The sequence below is a fragment of the Malaclemys terrapin genome, chromosome 11, assembly GCF_027887155.1.
Source record: "Malaclemys terrapin pileata isolate rMalTer1 chromosome 11, rMalTer1.hap1, whole genome shotgun sequence".
Lineage (NCBI taxonomy): Eukaryota > Metazoa > Chordata > Testudines > Emydidae > Malaclemys > Malaclemys terrapin.
The window spans coordinates 20,407,057-20,431,425 of record NC_071515.1 but is presented as its reverse complement, the minus strand read 5'-3'; the positions used below and the strand labels follow the sequence as shown (position 1 = coordinate 20,431,425).

The 24,369-nt window shown below is 41.2% G+C and overlaps 1 protein-coding gene across 4 annotated transcripts in view; it reads right to left on the bottom strand.

Moving 5' to 3' along the window:
- Positions 1-24,369, bottom strand: part of RAPH1 (Ras association (RalGDS/AF-6) and pleckstrin homology domains 1) — a 158,097-nt gene that overhangs the window by 87,930 nt on the left and 45,798 nt on the right. The window lies entirely within an intron of this gene.

Genomic DNA, 24,369 nt, shown 5'->3' with positions numbered 1-24,369 from the left:
AGCATGAAGGAATTCCAGGTTCTGGTCCTGCCTCCTGATAAAAGTGAAGATATAAACTTCCAGAGAGCTCCTTCACAGCAGTTAGTGTCTCTGCTACTTTAGGTCATGATCAGAGGTTTGAAAACAATCCCTTGGGTGAAGAGGAGGGGAGCTTTTCCCAAGTAGGTCCTCTTCTATTATTACAGTGATTTTTTAGATGTAAAAAAAAAAAATCACATCTTTTTGCCGTGTCCTTACACTGCTTCCTGGCATATCCATGCACGTGATTGCTCAATCATTGCACTCCACCAAGTCACATGAAGATCATTCATGCTCAAACAGGTGGCATGGCAGGAGATACTTCATATTTTGAGGCTCTCTGCCACAGTCACTGGTATTGGGGCCACTGATAAAGACCCACTTGATCATTGCATCTCCAGACTGGCCAACTTGAGTGTGGAATCCATTATAGCAGTGCCATAAAGTCCAGGGTTGATCTGCATCGGGTAGGTGATCGACTGGTAGGAGTCAGTGTGCACAGGCCGTTCTCTACTCGTTTTCAATAACTGAACCCTTGTCTATTTGGGTGACAATGTCAGCGGTTTAACGGTGCAACTTCAGTTGATTCAGGTTGATGTTATATCATATAGCGGATGTCCTGGATCTGTGCAAGGCTGTGTGTGCTACTGTACTAGCAACTTCCCCACATATATCAGGAGGAGCAATACCTGTGAGGATGTAGAGGCTGTTGACATGAGTAGGCTTAAGACAGCCTGTAATATAGAGGCAGGCAGTGGTAAATACAGGTTCTAGCTTCTTCCATGAAAGGGATTCTGCCCACACTGCACAGGTATATTCAGGAATGGAGTAGCAAAGTGCCAGTGGTGATGATCGTAGAGTGGACCCTACTTTGATGTAACAAGCTTGCCAAGAATGTTGTATCATATGCGAACCTTAGGTTTAGTTTTCTCAATGTGGGCTCCAAAGGAGGGTGTGCGGTTGAGAGTAACACCTAGGTGTAGGGGATTTATGGAATGAGTAAATTTTGTCCCATGCCAGTTTAGCTCACATTTGGCCTCAGTTTTTGAGACAGAATGCACTGACGTCTTTGCTGTAAAACATACCATCATGATAACAGAGTCCAGCATAGTTGCATTTCTCTCTGCTGTTACATAGATTCCAAAAAAGGAAAAAAGAAAATTTAACACAATTAGTACTACAGTATTTGGTTGAAATACTGTTCAAGTTGGGGGATGCTGACTTAAGGCTAAGCCTGCTCCCACTTAAGTCAACAGGAGTTTAGCTGTTAATTTCAATGGGAACACTATTGGCTTATTATCTATTTCCTCCTCCTCTTACTCCAAAGCTATATCCCAGGGGGTTTTCTTGTTTTGTTTTTAAGGTTGAAGACAGCTTACATCTCTTTATTTTGGAGAAATTGCTGACATTTTCAGGAAGTGCAGAGATCTGGTTTAAAATTACTGACATTATTTTACAACTTGCTGTTTGAAGACCTTAGACCAGGGGTCGGCAACCTTCGGCACGCAGCCCATCAGGGTAATCTGAAGGTGGGCTGTGAGACATTTTGTTTACATTGGCCGTTCACAGGCACGGCCTCCTGCAGCTCCCAGTGGCTGCGGTTCGCCTTCCCGGGCAATGGGAGCTGCAGGAAGCCGCAGGCTGCAGGAACGTGCTGGCCGCCCCTTCCCACAGCTCCCATTGGCTGGGAGAGGCGAACTGCGGCTACTGGGAGCTGCGCCTGCGGACGGTCAAAGTAGGCAAAATGTCTCGTGGACTGCCAGCGGATTACACTGATGGGCCACGTGGCGAAGGTTGCCAACCCCTGACTTAGACCATGTTTTTTCATACCACAAAGGCAGCCATGTGTTACCCACAAGAAATGGCATGCAGCATTCGCGAACAGATGTACTTCCAAAGCCTTCAAAAAGCAAAACCAATATACTATCCAACAGCAAATAGAAAAATAAGCACTTATTTTATATAAGTATATAACAAAACATCTATACATACACAAAGTGGAAATAGCATACAAATAATAAACTTCAACGTTCATTATTTGCAAAATCCTGAAAAAAACCCATAAAGGTGATGCAGTGCATTAATTATTAAAGTCATTAAATAGCTAAATAAATGAGAACATAGTCTACAAGTATTGGGGACTAATACACACTAAACTGCAAAGGTATGAAATACTTTCATGTGTGACTAGACATCCTCGTATTTTTTCCCCAAGCACTTCTATTAGAGCAATTTTTTCCCCATTAGTACAGTAGCAGAGAGCTCACTCAGTCAGTCTGTGTATGAGGGAGAAATTGCAGATTTCAATTTTATCAAAATAATCCTTTTGGTCACAACAGTTACTGCAATCTATTTCTTAATGTTAACTGATAATTCATAAACACTTTTTTAAAAATTAAAAGGAAACAGGCCAAAGCAATAATTTTTAAGTGTGGGTCCTTGAAGTTAGGCTCCTAATCTCATATTTAGGCCACTGAAAAACAATAGGCCACTTCTATTTAGAGGCAAAGAGCAACTCTGGCTGCTACTAAATCACTGGGAGCTCATTATATTTGAAAATCAGGCCATTTCTTATTAAAGATTCTAAATACAGATTTAGAAACCTAACTTTAGGTACCCAGATTTGAATAATTTTAGCTTTCATCAGTCCCTTAGCCATGGCAGCAGTTTACAAGCACAAAATATCAATAGGCAATGATAGTCTCCCTTCTACCTGAGCAGGTGAGAGAACGTATAGTTTCTGAACCTCCTGACAGTGGCCCAGCTCTTCAAAATGTTTATTTACTTATTTTGGCATGCATGCAAATTTTTCCAAGGAAATGCAAGTGAGTGAAAGGAAATGGTGATTTTTAACAGTTTATAATTCTGCTGAATCTGAATTTAGTTTCATAGGACAAAAGAAAAAAGACACTTCTTTAGTCATAAGGCTCTCCCCAAGCCAAGAATCAAAGGCAGAGGCGCCAAATTACTAAGGTCCCGGGGATGCTTGACCCTCGCTCCACACCAGACCCTGCCCCCACTCCACCCCTTCCAGCCCTTGCTCCACCACAGGCCCGTCCCCATTCCACCCCTTTCCCCAAGCCCCCACCTCTTCCACTCCTGCTCTGCCCCTTCCCGCCTCTCTCCCCAGTGCCTCCTGTACACCATTGAACAGTTGATCTGCGGCAGGTGGGAGGCACTGGGGAGGGGGGCGCAGAGCTGATCAGCTGGGCCTCAGGCAGGTGGAAGGTGCTGGAGGAGAGGGGGAGGCATTGATCCACAGGTCTGTCAGTGGGTTTTCCGTGGGTGCTTCAGCCCCGGAGCACCCATGGAGTTGGCACCTATGATTAAAGGTCTGCTACTAACAGTAGCGGTGTTATATGTTCTTTAAAAACACACACACACACACACACACACACACACACCTTTTAGAAAGGAAACTGGTAGGCAACCTAAATAACCAGCTCCCCTGTAATACACACAGGTGGTGACAATTACTGAACATATATTGTAAGTGTTCTCATTACACCACAAAACAAAATATGGAAATGGATTTCTATAACTGGGTTTGAAATTAAAAGTGAGTCAAAGTAATACTATTGTGTCAGACCATTTGAATGATACCAGCACCTAACATATAGAAAGTATAGTTACACAACCCAAGAACGAGTGTAGGACCACACAGTTTTCATCCTTATGATGAGAGGAGACAAAAGCAAGGATTTTTTTTATTAATATATTTAAGAACCCATTCTTCTAAAGTGACATTGCCCCTGCCATTTACAAGATCAGAACAAAGCACCCAAAAAGCTAGAGCGCTAACACGAAGTCCATAGTGACATCTAACATGCCACATTACATTCTTTCATGCTAACCCTTGAACATGTGTTCATTGCCAGCAACAGACTAAAAGAATTCAACTCTCTAGTCCAAGGAATTCAGCTGACCACAGTTAAGCAACATCACTCAATCCACTGGAAATGCAGTCTCACTGCATCACAAATAGCTGACTCTACACATCTACAAACAAATGCTGCTTAAATGAGCCACAGAGAATGCCAGCAATACATCCCGTCAGAGTTTAAATATTGGATGCTCTCCAGATTTCTTCAGCAATGTTATAATACACTGTATGCTCACTGCATGAAGAAACAAAAGAAAACCTTTCCCTGAAAGAGACAGTTACAGCTGTAAGATTTCATTCCCAACCTCTTTTATGTAAAAATCAATGACGTTATGGTGACCATCACACAGGAAGGAAGGTTTAACCTTCTACATATTCCAAAGATTAACTATCCATCCATCAAGATTCATTATTATTAAATAGGTACTGGCAATTTCTAAACATTCTACCTCTGGGCATCTCACTCACCTTAATATACAAGTATGGTTCAGTTGGTCTCATGAGACAAACATATAATTTTAACTTTTACAAGAAGCATCCAACCATAGATAGATTGTTTTACATTAAACCACTGCAGCTATATATTTGATCTGACAACTGTGAAAAAGAACAGTAAGTCTATTCAGAAAAAGCCAAAGCTCTGAAATGCAATGGAAACCTGTTTATCTAACATCTGATTTAGTGGCTCATAAATAATTTAGTAAGTAGCTTAAGTATCCAAACCTATTTACTAATTTTCTGTGGCTCTCCTTTCCCCCTAGTAAGTTCTGAAAGCTGCAAGGTCAGCATCATTGCAACCGATTCCCTCTACAATTCCACCACTCCTCAAAACACCCAAGACCTCCACCAGTAAATCCTGCATTCATTCCAAAATGCAAAATTAAAAAGAGGTTTAAAATTTCCAGGAGGAAAAGACGAGCAGCACAAGTGATGAACTGAGAACAGAGCATACAATGGAGAGGAACAGATCAGGGCTGAAGAAGCCCAACAAACACTCTGAGGAGTTTGGTGGGGAGAAGAGAGGCATAAACCCTGGAAAGAAGGCTTCTCTCCCAAAGAAGTGAAACAAGAAATAGATAAATAAATAAATAATAATAAAATAAAAAAAAGGATGTGCTGTATGGCTTGATTTGGCCAAATCTTGAAATGTGTTGCAATTTGCAACATAAATTAACTAAAAGGTACTGGTTATTTTTTAGTTCAAAAATAGCATAAATTTTAATCTTGTTACAAAATTCTAAAATACTAACTTTTAGAGAAACAAAGTTATGGTTTGAACTGTTACAAATACTGAAGATATACAACTAATAAGATGTAGGACTACTACATCTATGTTCAATCAAAGGGCATAAGCAACCTGGGAAACATATTTGCAGTGCTGCTGTAGCTGTGTTGGTGAAAGGGACAAGCCTTTGAAGAGCTCCATGGAAGCTCAAAAGTTTGTCTCTTTCACCAACAGAAGTTGGTCCAATGAAATACATTACCTCCCACCCATCCAGTTTCTCTAAGGGGGAAGATATTGTATTTACTGTATTAGAGAAGGATATTTACTGTGGCCAATAAAAAGTGAGATTTTGTTTGAGAAAAACTGTTCAAATCAATTCAATCGTATCTAAAAAAAGTTGATTTTTTTAACAACATTTCAAACTATAAAACTAAGATTTTTAAAAAAATACTTTTCATTCATGTTTTATTTTTCCCCATATCATTTTACTTGGCTAGTGAAATGGATCAGTTTCATTTTCTGGTTCTCATGCCACCACCTTTTTTTTTTTTTTTAAATATATATAAATTATTTTTGAACTCCCTAAAGTATTGCTAAGTGCTGTACACCCACACGCACACAAAAAGTCCCCTGTCCCAAAGAACGTACTGTTTTTAAACATAGGGATGCTGTTAACTTTTTTACTTTAGATTCAAGTTATCAGTAATTTCAGGTACTACAGCTGTGCCCTTAAGTCTCCCTTCCAATTTCTGTGATTTAAACAATCAGATATGGGGGAGGTTTGGGGGCTATGTTCCTCTTCCCTTGATGTCGTGTGAAAGACAGACAGACAGGGGAGACTCAGGCCTTGTCTACACTACGAGAGTAGTTCGATTTTACTTAAATCGAATTTTTGGAATCGATATTGCAAAGTCGAACGTGTGTGTCCACACTAAGGACAGTAATTCGACTTTGTGAGTCCACACTAACGGGGAAAGCGTCGACATTGGAAGTGGTGCACTGTGGTCAGCTATCCCACAGTTCCCGGAGTCCCCGCTGCCCATTGGAATTCTGGGTGGAGCCGCAAATGCCTTCTGGGTAAAAAAAATGTGTCCAGGGTGCTTTTGGGTAACTGTCGTCATCCGTCCATCACTCCCGCCCTCCCTCCCTGAAAGCGCCGGCGGGAAATCAGTTCGCGCACTTTTCTAGTCAGTGACAGCGCGGACGCCACAGCACTGCGAGCATGGAGCCTGCTGCAACCATCACTGCAGTTGTGGCCGCTCTCAACGCCTCGCAACTTATCATACACCTTTCCCTGAGGCAGATGCAGAAAAGTCAGGCGAGGAGGCTACGTCAACGCGGTGATGGCCTGAAGTCTGAGAGTAGCACAGACCTCTCAGAAAGCAGGGGACCCAGCGCCAAGAACATCACGGTGGCAATGGGTCATGTTGATGCCGTGGAAAGGAGATTCTGGGCACGGGAAACAAGCACTGAGTGGTGGGACCGCATAGTGCTGCAGGTCTGGGATGAATCCCAGTGGCTGCGAAACTTTCGCATGCGGAAGGGAACTTTCCTGGAACTTTGTGAGTTGCTGTCCCCTGCCCTGAAGCGCAATGACACCCAGATGCGAGCAGCCCTGACTGTCCAGAAGCGAGTGGCCATAGCCCTGTGGAAGCTTGCAACGCCAGACAGCTACCGGTCAGTCGCGAACCAGTTTGGGGTGGGCAAATCTACCGTGGGGGTTGTTGTGATGCAAGTAGCCAAGGCAATCGTTGATGTACTGCTGCCAAAGGTAGTCACCCTGGGAAACGTGGAGGCGATCATAGATGGCTTCGCAGCGATGGGATTCCCAAACTGCGGTGGGGCCATAGATGGAACTCACATCCCTATCCTGGCACCGGAACACCAGGCCAGCCAGTACATTAACAGAAAGGGCTACTTTTCCATGGTGCTGCAAGCACTGGTGGACCACAGGGGACGTTTTACCAACATCTACGTGGGATGGCCGGGCAAGGTTCATGACGCTCGTGTTTTCAGGAACTCTGGTCTGTTTAGACGGCTGCAGCAAGGTATTTACTTCCCGGACCACAAAATAACTCTTGGGGATGTGGAGATGCCTATAGTCATCCTCGGGGACCCAGCCTACCCGCTAATGCCCTGGCTCATGAAGCCCTATACTGGCGCCCTGGACACTGAAAAAGAACTCTTCAACTACCGGCTGAGCAAGTGCAGAATGGTGGTGGAGTGTGCTTTTGGCCGTCTCAAGGGGAGATGGAGAAGCTTACTGACTCGCTGTGATCTCAGCGAAACCAATATCCCCATTGTTATTGCAGCTTGCTGTGTGCTCCACAATCTCTGTGAGAGCAAGGGGGAGACCTTTATGGCGGGGTGGGAGGTTGAGGAAAATAGCCTGGCTGCTGATTACTCACAGCCAGACAGCCGGGCGATTAGAAGAGACCAGCGGGAAGCGCTGTGCATCCGGAAGGCTTTGAAAGCAAAGTTCCTGAGTGAGCAGGGTAACCTGTGACTTTAAAGTTTGTGTATTGAGAAGCTAAACCTGCCCCCGTTTCTTTACCCAGTTAATGTTGACTATCCTATCCAGTTACATACCCCCTTCACCCCACTTCCAACACACGTTTCAAAATAAAAATAGTTCTACTTTGTTAAAGCACACCGTTTTCTTTAATACTGTATTCGCGGGAATTTTTTAAAACTGGGACGCAGACTGTGGTGCGGAGCGGGTGTACTGTAGTGGCGCGAATGCAGCTTCTAAACTCAAGGATTGACAGGCTCCGCTGCGGTGGGATGGTTGTTTCAACGGAGCCTGTCACCCCTCCTGATAGGGACTGTGTGTATGGGGGGGTCTATGTGACTTTGTGGCAGGGGGAGGACGGTTACAGATCCCCTGCTGTGTGGCTCTGTGATCCTGCCTAAGGACCGCCGCTTAAGATCTGTAACTGCCCTCCCCTGCCACAAAGTCACAGAGCAACCCACCCCCCACCACATAACATGAAAACAACCTCCCAGACTAACCAGGGTAACTAGTCACTGCATCACTGCACTATGTATGTGCCCTGCTGCTGTGCCTGCCCCTGACTATATACCCTGCCAAAGGTGACTGTCCTGTCGAATTACCAACCCCCTATCCCCCCCTCCTCCAAAAGAACATGATGGAAACAGTAGTTAACAGAAACGTATTTTTTATTATCAACCAAACATGGAACTGGGAAAGTGAAACTTGGACGGGGGCTTGTGTCAGGCGGGAAGGAAAGAACTTGTCAAATTTTGGGGAATGAGAGCCTTCTGCTGCTCGAGCTCTCTGCAGGGGTGGAGTGAGAGTTAGCAGGGACTCTGCCGCCTCTCCTTCTGTGCACTTTGGGTGAGGGGAGTATGGGACTTGGTGGCGGGGGAGGGCGGTTAGAGATGGACTGCAGCGGGGCTCTGTCCTCCTGCCTCCGTTCCTGCAGAACATCCACAAGGCGCCGGAGCGTGTCCATTTGCTCCCTCATTAGTCCAAGCAGGATTTGAGTCGCCTGCTGGTCTTCCTGACGCCACCTCTCCTCCCGATCCATGTTGGCTTGGTGCATTCGGGTCAAGTTCTCCCGCCACTGGGTCTGCTGTGCTGCCTGGGCTCTGGAGCAGGCTATAAGCTCCGAGAACATGTCCTCCCGTGTCCTCTTCTTCTTATGCCTAATCCGCGCTAGCCTCTGGGAGTGTGATGACAGGCTAGGTTGTGAGACAGTCGCAGATGGGGCTGTGGGAATGGGAAAAAGGGAGTGAATTCCTCAGAAAGATAAATGTAGTTGTGAACAAAGAACATAGTCTTTCTCTGTGAACAAGACCATGCACAGCACCTATCACATGCGCACTCAGCACAAGGTCGAATTCTCGGCCTTCGCATTCAGTGCCTGGGGTCTTCTACAGCACATTTGAGAAGCCTCTCAGGAGAACGGAATTTCTGTTGCAGGCAGACATGGTAAGCCGTAGACTTGTGGCAGCTTAAAACTTTAATATTAGCAATGGCCTCATTTCACATTGAAATCAATGTCGGTCCCTGCTGCCAGCAATTCGGCAAGCAGGAAGTCTGCTCCTGTCCCACACCCTCGCGGCTGTCCCCGGGAACGATCCCTTTCGGCTGCCCCTCTCCCGCCTCCACCGCGTGGCTGCAAACCAGCGGTTACAGTTCTGTAAAGGAACGGCAAAGCAGTCCCAACACTAACATTCCCCTACCTCATTCAAAGCAGGTCATCATGAGCGACATCACCCTCATGAGGATCTCTGACAGCGAGAAAGAGCGAATGCTCCGGGAAAGCCTCCAAAGACCAGGGCCGTATGCCGCCATGCTGTGCAGAGCAATGATTCCAGAGTACTTGCTTGTCTCGTGGCGTGGCAACGTGTCCTACTACGGAGGACCCAATAAGGCCGCTCTCCCCAAGAACCTAATGCAGCGGATTTCCAATTACCTCCAGGAGAGCTTCCTCGAGATGTCACAGGAGGATTTCTGCTCCATCCCCGGACATATAGACCGCATTTTACTGTAGCTGCTGTAGCAGTGACTAACCAGTAGAGCGGCTTGGGCACGACAATCATGCAAAACCGGACATTGCTAGATTTTTTTTTCAATAGTTGCACTGCCCATGACTGAACCGTTAAGCTAATCAAACTAATCATGAGAAACCCATTTTTTAAATTGTTAATATTCCTGTTCTGTTACAAATAAATGTTTAGATTTTTACAACACTTACTGGCTGATCCTTCCCCAGATTCTGTGTCCGGGGTAACGGCTGGGGAGGGTTGGTAGGGGATCTCTGTAAGGGTGATGAAGAGATCCTGGCTGTCGGGGAAATCAGCGTTGTGAGCGCTGTCGACTGCCTCGTCCTCCTCATCTCCTTCCTCATCTTCCCCGTCCGCTAACATGTCCGAGGATCCAGCCGTGGACACTATCCCATCCTCAGAGTCCACGGTCACTGGTGGGGTAGTGGTGGCGGCCGCACCGAGGATGGAATGCAGTGCCTCGTAGAAACGGGATGTCTGGGGATGGGATCCGGAGCGTCCGTTTGCCTCTTTGGTCTTCTGGTAGCCTTGTCTCAGCTCCTTGATTTTCACGCGGCACTGCGTTACATCCCGGCTGTATCCTCTCTCTGCCATGTCTTTAGAGATCTTCTCGTAGATCTTTGCATTCCGTCTTTTGGATCGCAGCTCGGAAAGCACGGACTCATCGCCCCACACAGCGATGAGATCCAAGACTTCCCGATCAGTCCATGCTGGGGCCCTCTTTCTATTCTGAGATTGCACGGCCATCACTGCTGGAGAGCTCTGCATCGTTGCCAGTGCTGCTGAGCTCGCCACGATGTCCAGACAGGAAATGAGATTCAAACTGGCCAGACAGGAAAAGGAATTCAAATTCAAATTTTCCCGGGGCTTTTCCTGTGTGGCAGTTCAGAGCATCCGAGCTCGTACTGCTGTCCAGAGCGTCAACAGAGTGGTGCACTGTGGGATAGCTCCCGGAGCTATTAGCGTCGATTTCCATCCACACCTAGCCTAATTCGACATGGCCATGTCGAATTTAGCGCTACTCCCCTCGTCGGGGAGGAGTACAGAAGTCGAATTAAAGAGACCTCTATGTCGAACTAAATACCTTCGCGGTGTGGACGGGTGCAGGGTTAATTCGATGTAACGGCGCTAACTTCGACATAAACGCCTAGTGTAGACCAGGCCTCACTGACTACACAGGGGTAAAGATACTAACTTTATACAAAATGCTGTCATGCACAAAAACATTTAAACAACAACTTTTTCTCCAGTTTGTTTAGTAATCTTAGGCGTTTACTTGGAATAAAAGTTGGTTAAAAAATAACACAACTGTTACTTAAATTGATAGTGTATCTTTAACAATGCTATTACATTTGAGCATTAACACATTTCTATTCCTATTAAGTTTGGTAAATACCTTTTTAAAAAAAACTAAAAGAAGATTAAATTTGGAGGCTAAGGTATTTGGTGCCTTTTATATGGGTATGTAACACACAACAACTCTACACACAGAAACCTTGGGAAATCAGACTGATGTAAAATGATCAAATATATGGAAATTATGAAATAATGTAGGCAGTACTTAACATTTACAGAGGTTTTATGTGGCTAGCATCATCCTCCCTTACAGTATAGTGGGCAGCAAATGAAGGGTAACAAACTGTATTTTGCAATTAATTTATTCAGTAGCATTTTTCATAGTTTATTCTTCCAGTAGAAGAGAGTATCTAGTAATTATTACTGCATGTTTATGAAGACCTGATCTAAAGGAAATAGTATCCCCCATGCTGCAAACTGCTCCTCTAATTATTTTAACCTGGCATCAGACACTTTGCCCTAATTCTATTTATTCAGTAGATAAAATTTAGCAGCCCAAGGAAAGCTTTTACAAGCACAGTACTGTTTTACATCAGGAAGCCTGGTACTAAAATTCTGTGCTGTCTGCCAACTCCTTTGCAGCCCCACCCAAGCTATCCTAACATCAGCTGTATTTCCTATAAGTCAGTGTCTGTTCCCAAAAAGCACACTAAGATGATCAAATGTCTCATCTCATTTAGATTTAAACTCACTCACTGGCCCTGGAAGGTGAATATTCTTAGCACAAACCCCATTGCTGATAATGGACACCGCTGAGTGACAAGTGTTGTCGACATAAAGTGCTAGTGTAGATATGGCCCAGTCTACTCATATAGAGTACAATGCAGGATCAAGGTCTTGCACTCAACTTACCAACTGACATGCTGTGCACAACAAGTCAGAATTTGCTTGCTTCTGGGAACCAGAAAAATTTTGGACAGAAATTATTAGTGATTCTGGGTATCTCCATTTGTGGGTGTCATGACGCACGTTAAAGGGACCATGAACAGTAAAAACTATTTTCAGAATCAGACCAAGGACTTGTCTACAGCAGTGGTTCTCAATCTTTCCAGACTGCAGTACCCCTTTCAGAAGTCTGATGCGTCTTGTTTCCCCTCACTTAAAAACGACTTGCTTACAAAATCAGACATAAAAATACAACAGTGTCACAGCACACTATTACTGAAAAATTGCTTACTTTCTCATTTGTACCATATAATTATAAAATAAATCAATTGGAATATAAATATTGTACTTACATTTCAGTGTATAATATATAGAACAGTATAAACAAGTAATTGTATGACATTTTAGTTTGTGTACTGACTTCACTGATTTTTTTTATGCAGCCTGTTATAAAACTAGGCAAATATCTAGATGAGTTAATGTACCCCCCCGGAAGACCTCTGCATACTACCGGGCTACATGTACCCCTGGCTGAGAACCATTGATCTACACTATACTTATTTGGGAAGTCTCCTATCAGACAGTTACCACTGGTGACAGAACAGAAAACAAAAAACAACCCTGCAATACATTCAAAAGGCAGAAGGCCCATGATTAGCCACAAGTGGCATGTTGTTTTTTAAAATAATCCACATGCTACTGTAATAAGCACTATAAAAATGGTGATACCTCAGTGCCTACAACCAAGAGAGATAGTAGTATCAACTAAGTACTGACAGACGAGCCACCCTTTGGCCAGCTAGCCTCTGTTAAATCTATATATGTATATTTTTTAACTGATTGGCCTTTTCTAGTTAAATGCCTGTAACTGCGGACTTCCCTCTATTAAAAAGACACAATAAAAAAAAAAAATCAAAGAATTAAGTAAAAGATACTAGGGTAAGGTAACATTCATGTTGTACAAAGTACTTAGAAGTCATAAATTTGAATAAGCAACCCCTCTTTTATTTAAATCCAGCCCATTGGGCATACATATTCTGGCTGACATTTTCAAGGGAGCCTAAAGGAATTGAGTGCCTAACTCCACAGGGTTCCTTAACCATCATCTTTGAATTTTGCTCATACTATTTTAGATATGCCAGTGTACCTAAGATTGTGGAGACAAGTGGATTTTCTCTTGTACACAATCACCTCATTAAACTATTGCATCAACGTATACTACACACACACAGGGCACAATTAAGGTAGCAGTTCAGCTTTAACTTTCTCATTCCCTGATTAATGCACAATGCAGTGTAAAGGTTGTGCCTGTAACCTTTTTTTGCTTGGTTGGTCATGGGTTCCCTCCCCCCTCCACATTTAATATAAATATATACAGACAAATAAAAAGAAATGTTTTCAGGCAATTAGTACCCAAAAACCTTGATCAATCTTCAAGGAAACTTAAATGTATCTCTATTCACAATATCAGTATATCATTGAGAAACTAGACTCTGCTGTAGTTTATCCAAAACGTGAATCTGAATTCTCACTTTGAATTCCCAAGAGTGGACTGGGTTTCTGAGTGACTTCAGGCTATAAAATTGTTGCTAATAAATCAGACAGCAGATGAAAGCTGAGCCAACATTAAATTTGCTCTATGGAAAGCTATCCAGGGCCTGAACAAAAGTAATTCGCAAAGTTCTAGCAACTGATCAAAATTAGTTTCTGTATACTTTAATATTCACTTTATTCTTCTTAAATATTGAGTGTCCACATCATGGGGACCAAATAAATTCCAACACACTGGACTCTGATGCCATTCAGAACCCATCTAACTTTTCAACAGTAAAAAAAATTTCTTACAATTTGCTATTACTGGCTTCAAGAACAATATATTCAGCGGATCTATCTTTAAAAGCTGAAGGGATAACAACTCTGCTTGAATATTTATGAGCAGAAACCTGGACATTTGCATTAAAAAATTGAACATTCATTTTTCTTGACAAGACTGAAAGAAGGGTTGTTAGACAACAGCCTTAGGAATCTTCTCCAAACGAATCTTTTCACCAGATTTCTACTTAATTTAAAGCATATACTAGAAAACAGTACCCCTTTCAACATATTATCCGAAACAGTGTTAGAAACATAGTTCAGATAAATTAATACTTTTTAGCTCTGTTACTTAATTTTAGATGCCGCAGACAAAGAAATCCCTAAATGTGGCCTGGTGTTTGCGTATTACTTACCCACAAATTTAGCTAGATAACATATATGGTACAAAATACTTGTCAGTCACAAAATTCAAATTCAAACCACCATATAAACAAGAATTATCTTTTTTATATTTTGCCCCATAACAGTCTCCTGCAAATCCACTACTTTTAGACACAACTTTACAAAAGTTATGCTTCAGGTTATAATTTTCCAGGCTTGTTCTCACCTGACCAGGTGAAAACTTATGGAAAGTTTGATAAAAATCCTTTGACTGTTTCAGTTACCCAAGTGTGAAAACCAAAAGGCTGTTTACAAATTGTAAGTTATTTTTCCCCTTAGTTTTTTTATGGAATAATTAAAATATATAATTTTAATAGTTAAAATTCCTCATTTATCAAGTCCACAAAGATAATGTCCATTGCCAAGTTTTAAAAAACAGATTAATAAAGGACTAAATGTAATGTGTAACAATAGTACATTGTTTTAAAACCACTTTTAGCATTAACCTAGATTAGAAAACTATAGTTCATTAAGTCTACCTTTAAAGATGTCTTGCAAAAGGAAGACAAACATTGGGCATATGCTGTTTTTCACTTCTTTAGGATGTACAAAGAATGCCTGATTATATTTTAATATCAAATTATGTAATTTTTCCAGCTTTTTTTTTATAATATAAAGTCAAATACTGTATTATCTAGGGTGGGCACCTATGACTGGAGGAACTATTGAAATGGTGGCACAAGGGAGGAATTAAACATTGAACTAATAAGAGGATAAGATTTTTTCCATCTGAATATTTAAAACCCTGTTTTGTTTGGTTTATAGATTTTTATTCAAAATGTTAATTAGTCAATGAAGATTTAACATCACCACCACTTCAGATATGTTGTTAAGATGTCATCATAAACATCTCTTGTACTTTAATTCTCCAATAAAAACAAGGGAATATCAGCGTTTATATTTTTGAGTTTTCTACATTAACAGAAAAAACCTTCTCATCTGCACACAACACACATCTTCTCAGGCCTTTTTAACACATCAAAGCAGTAAAAAAGACCAACTTTTAAAAAAATCCTTTGCGGGTCACATTTAAACAACAATGTAGTGCTTTATTTCAATATACAGTTGTTTTGATACACGTTCATATGGTTCATATGTTTTATCCGGAGCATATTAAAATTCACATACTATATATTAATTTCATTTGGTGATCATTTAATGTTTCATTTGGCATTGAATTTCCTTTTTTGAAAAGTATCTAAAATGATGAAACATTATGGCTGACAAACCGAGTGCAAGAAAATCAGGTAATTCAATTTTCAATTCCCTTAACAGTGTGAATTGTAATTATGAGGAATGGAGGGGAAGACACTACCTCATTCAGTACACAGGATGGATAATGATTAGGGAATTAAATTAGGGTTGTATAGTGAAGGAGGTGGTTTTCCATAGGACTCCTGCCCTCATTTGTTGCAAGGTGTGTAATGAATGAAGCAGAGAACTTCAGGAAGAGAAAAGGATGATCTTATGGTTAAGAATGTCACCCAGGAGAATAGGATTCTACTCTGAAACCCAGGAGAATAGGATTCTCTCCCTACTCTCCCACAGCATTCCTAAATGATGCTGGACAAATCACGTAATCCAAACTATTCAAAGACAACCATTAACTATGTGTTCCTCAGTTTCCAGATGCCAAATAAGACACAATTGGGGTCAGATTTCTAAAAGTGCTGAGGACTCAACTGTAAATGAAGATGGCTGGAACTCTGCTTTAAACACAAAGTGCTACAAAAATGCAAAATACTCTGGAAAAAATCAGACCCTTTATATCTCAATTTAGGCACTGAAAATGAAATCTCTGTCTCAGCCTCCCATCTGTAAAACAGGAATACTACTATCTAAACTTATAGGAGATATGGTGAATAAATTCATTAATATCTGAGAAGCATTCTGATACTACAGGCACAGCACTACAAAAATGACCAAGAGGCAATATATATAATTTTTGACTCCATGCAGAGTTTGTATGGTGGGTTTTAAATAACTTGTGAGAGACACTGAATCAGGAGGATTGTGCACTGAACGAGACAGGGGTTCTGTAGAAAAAATAGTATGTGATCATGCAATGAAAGACTGTCTAATAATGCACATATACAAGGGGGCCAAATGAAGGTTACACAGACAATTTAATTCAGCCATTTCCTAACTTTTCAGTGCTTGACTTTGCAACCTTAAAAGAGTTTTTAAAATAACAGTTTTTTGGGGGGGATGTAATTTAAATATATTTGGAGAATTTACCTCAAGTCAAAGAAATTTACTAAGGTGATTGGAAAAAATTTGCTAGGATTATGTTGCATCTTATGTCAACCATTTGGGTGGCTCCCAGTTTAAAAAAAGGAAAGGCTTTGTTCTGCCAGATGAAAGAAATATTTACAAAAGGTACGTCTGATTACAGAGATTTATTTCTTAACTGATGCAGTGATTTTAAAATTCGTCAAACTGTGTGGCTAAACCAGGGATTGGCAACCTTTGGCACGCAGCCAGTCAGAGAAATTCACTGGCAGGGAGGGCCAGTTTGTTTACCTATAGCGTCCACAGGTTCGGTTGATCGCAGCTCCCACTGGCCATGGTTTGCCGTTCCAGGGAAGCGGCATGGGCCGAGCAGGGGTGGCTCCAGGCACCAGCGCATCAAGTGCATGCCTGGGCCGGCAAGCCGCGGGGGGGCGGCCTGCCGGACACTGTGGGGGCGGCAGTCAGGGAGCCTTCGGCAGCATGCCTGCGGGAGATCCGCCAGTTTCGCGGCTTTGGCAGCAATTCGGTGGTGGGTACGCCGAAGGCGCGGGACCGGCGTACCTCCCACAGGCATGCTGCTGAAGCCTGCCTCACTGCCGTGCTTGGGGTGGCAAAATACAAAGAGCCGCCCCTGGGGCCGAGGGATGTGCTGGCCGCTTCCCACAGCCCCCATTGGCCTGGGATGGCAAACCATGGCCAGTGGGAGCTGCAATCAGCCAAACCTGCGGATGCTGCAGATAAACCGGCCCGGCCCATCAGCAGATTTCCCTGACAGGCCGAGTGCCAAAGGTTACTGATCCCTGCTTTAAAGAGACTGCGGAGCACACAACCCTCAAGCAAGTTGGGCATCCAAAAAAAGTCACTAGACACTTTTGAAAATCTTGGCTTGACACGTCTTCTAGTCACATAAAGATGCTTATGAATAACAACTTTTAAAGCTTAATGACTTTTACAACTCCTGCAGTGCCTGCAACTCCCACTTATACTGAGTAGCTTGCAATTATATTGGCAGTCTTACTGGGAAGCAAATAAGCATGGAACAAAATCAGGATGAAGAAGATGGGACACTACAACAAGAATAGAAAAGAAAAGGAATGACCTGTTGAGTGCTGGCCTAAGCCAATGCACATCTTGCACATATGCACAGTGTAACCTCATTCAGCTGAGCAATTTATAAGCTTAGGGCTATAATCACTATAAGCCTTACTATCCCTGTGGAAAGTCTGATTTTAAAGGCTCTTAACCTGGCCTACTTAAAATCATTTTCTACCAGGCTGCTCAAGGGTACTTCTCAGCAACAGCAAGATACGTTTAATATAAGAAGTGATTATTTTTAAATGGGGAAAGATTTGTGTTTTGTTTTAAACTCTCCTCATAATTACCAACCTGTATTACTTTTTGTTCTAAACGTAAAAAGATCACCCTCAAAAAAAAAAAAAAAAAAAAGCAGCCACCCTGAAAAATTTCAGAAAGTTGTGAGCATTTGAAAGCAGGGACTTGGAATGGAAAACATTGTGTGTCCTCAATTATGATGTTTGCTGCCCTCATGACTCCCATTATAATACTAAGTTAAAAAAAGTATAAACATAAAAGATAACTAAGCGGCTGAGAGTTTTTAAAGTGACAAGTTTTTAAAATCTTATCCCTGAAGTCAGTTATATGCTTCCTACTCTTCTCCCAGTGTCTGACCAGGAAGGCTTTCCTTACCATCAACATCTGGTAACTAACATAGTTAAACTGGTCTTCAATGTGAAACCCAATTGTACTCCAGCTCCAAAGGAAGCGTGGAAGGAGTATTAGATTAGAAACTTTACTTTAGTTCACCTCCCCTTTCATTACTGAGGACTCGATCATTTAGTGTGAACTTTTACATTTTGTTCAAAGTTACAACACAGCTTTGGACTATAAATATAATTGCTAAATTTTGTCCCTTACAAAATTCTTAACAGGAGTTTAAGAACAGGATTTTAATGACTTAAAGCAGCTGGGAGATGGAGGATGAACACATTAGGGAATCTTTAAGCAAAGAAACCCAAAAAACAAAAACAAAAATAAACCACCATGCATTTCAACATACTTCAAACTGATGCCTATCAGATGAGTGCCCAATCACTCTTTGGTATGGTATGGTATGGTATGGTAATCAGCAGGTGTGACAGCCAGGCCCCCTTTCTAGCAGGCTAAGTGCATGTCCTTTCCTGTTGTTGTGCAGTAGGGGTGGCACTTCTCTTTACACTTACCTCTGTTGACCCATGCAACAAGCAGGATTTTATCTTGAAACATAAGAAAACCTTAACGCATGTATACTAAGAGTGTTTTGCAATTTCCTTTAAACAGGCTGGAGCTGCAGTAAAATAGCTATTTTAAAAAGTTAAAAGTATGTATAGCCACACAAGATAACCAAACACACCTAACAGGATTCCTCACACTACCACTGAAATTAAATACATGTCTACACACGCCTTTTAAGAGAAACTGTCTTAATGCCTTTTCTTTTAGTAGTATGCAGTGTTGTAGCTGTGTTTGTGCCAGGATATTAGAGAGACAAGATGGGTGAAGTAATAGCCTTTATTGGACCAACTTTTGTTGGTGAGAGAGAAACAAGCTCTTGAGCTTACTCAGAACTCTTCTCCAAGTCTCAGAAATGTACTTAGTGTCACAGCTAAATACAAGGAGAAAAAGATTGTTTAGCGTAAATAGTTAACACATTTCCCTTTAGTTGTCATTTTAGGCTTAAAAACAGACATGATTTTTACTAAGCTTTCTTAAAAAAAATCACTGTTCACATTAATATGTATCATTTTGGAATAGGATTTCTGTAGCCACACAAATCCTGTAAATTATCTTTTGAACAAGCAACCCATTTCCTTACTGCTTACTTTCATCCCAATTTTAGAAATCAGCTATATCTGAATATCCAAGTCAGAATTTGTATAAACTTCTGAACCTCCACATAATTTCTATGTTAATAACCACAACTGGCAACTAAAGCTCAAACTGCTCACAAATATTTTTCTAGCATTAGAGCACAGGTATGTATCCCCAAAATGCAGATTGGGAACAATGACCGGTCTCTGATAAGTTACTGAAGGAGCATTCATAATAACGGCTATGTAGGAAGGATTGGAAATCGGCAACCAGAAGAAATTACTTGTCCATATTTGTCCGGAGTGTGATGAAAAATAAGGCATGCCTGAGTTGATCTTGAAAAATGCCATGATAGATAACTTACGATACAAGAGAGAAGCATTTTTTGGGGAGCACAAGGTAACTTTGTAAGAATACCAACTTTCAAACACTGCCAAACTTGTAACATCATAGGAATAACCCTTAGATCAATTTTTGAGACCAAGGACAATCGCTATCCCCCATTTCCACAGATTCACACTCATATCATGAGGCGTGATAGGGGGATGCAACAAGATGCTAGTATGGATGGGAAACTCTAGGCGAGTATTCAGTAGAATGAACACACACAAACAAGAACTTTCTGCTTGATTGGTGGCTTTCAGAAAAAGGAGCAATGGTTTTTCCTCAAATTCATATCTAGTACTGCAGTTTTTAGACCTCATTTTGATTAATTCCAACAAATTGATGTCTCAATTTTTGAACTAAGATTACCCAAGCTCTTCCCAACTGTTGGGTCAGTTGTTGAGTTTAGCATGCAGGTGCTGGGTGGTGTTGGTGGCCTGTAATATACAGATCGTCAGACTAGACGATGCGATGGTCCCTTCTGACCTTCAACTCTATGACAAAGTACATGAATATCCAAAAGTCTCTTTAGGAGGTGCTAACTAACACTATTTGGACATCAAGGTGGTGAACCATCATGGCTTAAGACCTTTAATTTATTTTTGAAAGCATGAAACAAGAGAGAATGACAAGAACAAAAAGCAGCACACACTCAATTCTACAAGACAAGTTTCCGTTTACAACTAACTTTTCCCCAGAAATGTAACGAAAAGCTGGCTTATGCTCTCAAAAGTTGTCAGAGCCCCTACTGAAGTCAGCCTAAATGAACTGACCACTATTATATCCTAGATTTGAAAGGTCTCACATCTTTGGAGACTATCTATAGGAGACCAGAGGAGAAATTACATCAAAAAATTCATGGAATTTCTGCTGAAAGGGCTAACAATCAATCTGAAGGAGCGAGCAAACAGTAAAACCTTTATTCTCGCTAATATCTTTCAATGCCTGATCTAGTGGCTCGTCAAACAGATGCTCTCTTGAAAAGGAAGAGCTATATCATTCATTATGTTCAATTTCCTGAACCAAGACATCAGCCAGAGAAATCAGCTGGATGTAAGGCTAATTGTCATAAAATTAGAGCATCTCAGACTGCATCATGTCACAGAGTATCTTTTATGAGACAACCTGTAGACTTCTTAAAGCCATTGTTTAGCTAGTGACTCTATGAAAGGAAGGCTTTCCCCAAATAAAATTTTGCTTAAAAAATTCTAGCCAAGCAGGGGGTACAAATTCAGGTGTGTCCATTAAACCCAATTTCCCCTAAATCCACTCCTCTCACCAGCGGCAGGAGTAGTCTTGCCACTTCTCTAAGCATGAACTGGGGAAAGAATAAACTAATATAGTATGTATAATCTTAAAGCCATTTTAAAATGCAGTCTGTTTGTAATTCGCAAGGTATGCTTTTTATTTAATTTTAAAAATTAGTATAAATTTCTCAATATCTTCATTATGCAGTGTAAGAGCTTGTATCAGTGAAACATTGACACTGTACTTTCCTCCATCAAATAATGTTGACTTGTTGGACAGGTTTGTGCTGTATCCAAACTTACACTTGAGTAGAAACAGAAGGTTCACGGAGAAAAATTAACTAAAATATTTTAATTCAAGTAGAAATTAAAAACTTGATTCCAAAACTGTTTAAGAGAGCTACTCAGTGTAAATGGCAGTATTTCTATAGTTTAAAATTCTGCAAACCACTACTGGGCTATTTTTAAATTGTTAGCAGGAAGTACAGACAGACAGGATGTATATGCAGGGAGCACTTAATTATAATTTAAACAAAATACATCTTAATGCAGCTGCAACCTTAGCAAAAGAGGGCATCTGATAGTTGTTTGAAAAGGTTTTAGAGTGTCAAGCTAAGAGTGGCTACTTAATTTGTGAGTTTAGTGTTCATGAAAGTGAAGTCCTGGTTACACTGGACTATAGGCAACATCCATTTAATTTTAGACATCCACCTTACAGCATTTCAAAATAGCATGAACAGAACCACGTCACTCTGCCCTACACCTTTGGTAAACTATACTAGACTAAGTGAGGCATTCAATAGCATCCTCTCCTCTCACATACAATCTAATGTCTCAATCATGACGTGCAATAACCCTGTTTATTCATTCCTGAACTTTCCTTTAGCATAGACTGCTTTTCATGCTAAATTACATCAAAGTTGGTTTGATTTTGCAAGGCTCACAGGGAATTATGGGAAAGCACTAGCTCATTTCCATTTGTAATCATTCATATCAACTCCAGGAGATTAACATGCATTTAACCTTAGGATAATGCACTTTCCACTCCTCTCCTTCACACCACTCTGCTGACATTCATATCAGCCTCTCCCTGTTTCTGAACAGACCAAACACTTCTACCCTAATGTAACTGCTTTTGAGTGTTACAATTGACAATGTTTTATTAACACTATTACTATCAGCATGTTTCAGCTAAAACAGTTCATCTCAAATGTGGCCACGGGTTTTTCCTGCGGCCACAACAGCCTCTTGGGCAGAGATGGGGGAAGGGGCAAAGCAGTGACCCCTCCCTGCAGCATCCAGGGGCTCCGGCTCAGGGCTTCAGCCCAGGGCCAGTCTTACTGGACACAATGGTCAAGAGGCAAGGAGTGGGGGGGGAGACTGAGGTGCGAGGCCCTGGAAGGCAGCTCAGGGCAATGGGGGAGGGGGCCGCGATGGAGAGATCAGGGGAGTGGGTGGAGGCAACAGGGGTCAGAGGGGATCTGTAGAGGACCCGGGGAGGCAGCAGGGCCAGAGGCACCAACATGCAACTGTACATTCTTTTTATTATTGAGTCTGCAAAAAAACCCTACAAAAATAAATTGCAATGATCTGGACATCTATATGTGCATATTTATTTGTTTTTCTAAAGTTACTTAAGTATTTTAGGAGAATTTGTCAGAGCGGCCACCAGCAAGAGTTCACTGTCCATGGACTTGTACACAGGAAGGGGCATGTGCCAGTGAGCTACTGCTTTAATGCTGACACTCATCATCTCTGGATAGGCTCACCATGGAACCAACATTCAGCATTGTTATCACAGTAACACTGTGATTTCAGACATCTGTTTATTAACCAGATACGAGCTTATCAAAATCAATCATCTTCCAGTGCTTATGCAAGCCCTCAGGTGTGAAGCAGAATGATCTAAATTAAAATCAAAGAGGAAATAATGCAAACAAAACTGATAATATTTAAAGAGGTATGCACTTTACAATAGAGGTATGCATGTTGATCATAAAACCTTTATGAATTAATGGATGGAATTTGTGTTTCAGAGAAACATGTACTAAGAGTCACTATAATAAAACTTTTTTGGTCAAAAGGATCTCTATGGGAGGTTAAAATAATTATCTATGCCAATACTCATTTTTGAGATAACAAGTCTATCAAGCCAGAGACTCTGTCAATTTATACAATGTGGGTATTATATAATACGACTCAAGAGAAGTTGCCAAATTCCTTTCAACGGGAACCTAGAGTCAACCCTTGAGCCATGGCTTAAAAATGAAAGAGTAGTGTTTTAGCTGCTATGATAAATAATCAACATTCTTCAGAAGTTGCTCTATGTACCCAAATGGAAAACTTGATACATCTCTATGCTAAACCCGAACTATTGCAGCCGGAAGTTGATTTGAGATTTCTGTGAAGAATTAAGATTACATTAGTAGAAGTGCTGCCGCTAATAAACTAGAGCTAGTAAATCTCTGGACAAAGAAAAAACACATTTCAAAGAACCACAAAATAAATGTTACAGATCTCTAGAATATATTTGTCCCTCATTCTTAGCATTTAATTAAAATGTGCTGACTTAGAGTTTTATAATTAGCTATTACAGAGAGTACATACTATAGACACCTATAATTTTAATATATTTCTTCCCTACTCCTAGAAACAATCTCTTTGTCATGAAGTTTTAAAGCAGCAAGAGTGTAGAAAAAATAATTTTAAAAGCACCAGTTTTAAAGAAAGATTCAATAAATCACCATCTAGTCTTACCCATGAGCAATCAAGAAAACATAACTCTACTTCAGAACTTCTTAACCAAAAGATAATTTTCTCCTCCCTCTTAAAAACTATTCAAATAGTGACGAGTACATTATCTGCAGTTTGTTTTAGGTTTACTTCTAACAACATCTTCCCCAACTCCTACATTCTAAACTGGGGGTCGTGACCCCTTCAGAGTGTCGCAAGGTTATTACTGGGGTGTCGCGAGCTGTCAGCCTCTACCCCTGCTTCACTTCCAGCATTTATAATAGTGTTAATATAAAAAATGTTTTTAATTTATCTGGGGTCACACTCAGGCTTGTTGTGTGAAAGGGGTCACCAATACTAAAGTTTGAGAACCACTGTTCTATACCATAGTAATCTTAGATATCACTGTATGGTTAAAAAGATGGATTACGTTTTAAACATGATTTGGGTCGAAGAGAAAATGGATAGAATAAGTACTTTAAAAAAGTTGTGCTAGAAAAAAGATTGAAAGTTTGATTACTAAAAATGGTCTGTATAGTGCAAGTTAAGTCATAGTAAGAAAATCACAAAATATTTAGAACTACCTAAGAAAGATCCGCTGAGGAGCTGGAGGGGGCTAGCATGAGTGACAGCCAATGGGCTCAGTGAAAGAATAGCTCATTTGTTATTAAAAAAAACTAAATTGATTAAATTCACACCTTACACAGACCAGCCTTGAGACTGAGCCAACTGCTACTCATTTAGGCCAT